The following is a 1,636-nucleotide window of genomic DNA, read 5'->3' on the forward strand; positions in this document are numbered from 1 at the left end:
GGATTTGGCCACAAAAGAGATCAAAAGAAGTGGAACACGTTTATCCATAATAAGCCTAGGAAACCCCAGAAAAGCAACACCAAGGAACAGTACCCCATGTGAATATAACCAGTAAAGATACTTCAAATGTGAAAGCAGCAATGCAGAAATACAAGGAACTTTAAAAATCTAGAAAGCAAGCCATTGCCAAAAGATACCAATAATTCTCTAACAATCGAGCCCAAAGACACTTTAATAAAGATCTAGCTAATAAAGAATTCAAAATAGTGTATTGAAGAAACTCAACAGGCTATAAGAAAACTTAGAAATACAGCTCAATGGCCCAGCCCTGCTTCAATGCTCCGCGGCTGCAGCCGGATAGTTGGCAGGTAGAAAGATGGTGTTTGTAAAGAGCGGATGGTTGCTGCGACAGAGTACTATTTTGAAGCATTGGGAGAAGAATTGGTTTGACCTGTGGTCAGATGGTTACCTGATCTATTATGATAACTAAACTTGGCAAAGTGTTGAAGACAAGGTCCACATGCCAGTGGACTTTATCAACATCTGCATGGGGCATGAGTGTCAGGATACTCAGCCTCCAGATGGGAAACCAAAAGACTGTACGCTGAAGATTGTTTGCTGAGATGGGAAAACCATGCGGCTTTGTGCAGAAAGCACAGAGTATTGTTTGGCCTGGAAATTTACACTCCAGGATTCCAGGACAAACACAGCTTATGTTGGCTCAGAAGTCCTGTATGATAAGACAGCCGTGACTTCTTCCCCTCCTCCTCACACAGCCTATGGGACACTAACCTCTGAGGCATATGGCTACGATCCATACAGTGGTGCATAGCCTCCAGGAACTCAAGCTATTGTTCTTTATCCTGCCAGTACCCACATGAAGGAGTTTATGGACAACAGCCTGCCAACCAAGTCATCATTTGGGAGTGGTATCGAGACAGCGACAGTGATCTGGCACTGGACATGGTGGCCAGAGCTGCCACTAGCATGGCCTTAGGCTCTCTGGTCTGGGTCTTCTAGAGTCCTTCAGATCTGGATGTGCATAGCTTCTGATACTGTGTGTGCAATAATATAATTTGCAGGGCATTTCTGTTGGTGATAAATGTTTTTAATAATAGTTTAATTGTTCTTTTGAAAATGATGACATCATAGTTCTAACTAATCCATACACGTACTGTAGAGAAGGCTTCTGACTTGTGTTTAGCTAAAACATGGACTCTCTGGGGCACTGGCTCGTTCCAGGAGTTTCTTTCTAGAACTCTTGGAATACCTTATTTTGGCTACACCTGCTTAGAATGGCATTTTCTTTTCAGAGTTAGGTATAGTGCTTAAGGGATAATTTAGTGTTCTGTTAATATATGGTGGCACATGAGTGAGTGGTATGGCAAGGAGGACTACAGCTTCTTTCTGTTGAACATTGAACTTTGAAATCTCGGATCAGAGCTGGCTGCATGTAACTTCAGGAGTTGTGGGCTGGTAAGCAACCAGGAACTTCCCTGAGGCAGTGGGGTGGTATCCCCAGGACCTCTGGGGCCAGCAAGGCTGACTGCTCAGGATGATGGGGGAGGGTCAGCTCCCCTCCCCGCACCCCCCGCCCTGCCTCCTCTTAGAATGATGCTTCTTCATTTCATTCTTT

At 44.5% G+C, this 1,636-nt stretch overlaps 1 pseudogene; it reads left to right on the top strand.

The window, feature by feature from the left end:
• Window positions 1-343: 343 nt before the first annotated feature.
• On the top strand, window positions 344-1,371 carry LOC131489006 (pleckstrin homology domain-containing family B member 2-like; annotated as a pseudogene).
• The last annotated feature ends 265 nt before the right edge of the window (window positions 1,372-1,636 follow it).

This window comes from Neofelis nebulosa, chromosome 1, assembly GCF_028018385.1.
Source record: "Neofelis nebulosa isolate mNeoNeb1 chromosome 1, mNeoNeb1.pri, whole genome shotgun sequence".
Classification (NCBI taxonomy): domain Eukaryota; kingdom Metazoa; phylum Chordata; class Mammalia; order Carnivora; family Felidae; genus Neofelis; species Neofelis nebulosa.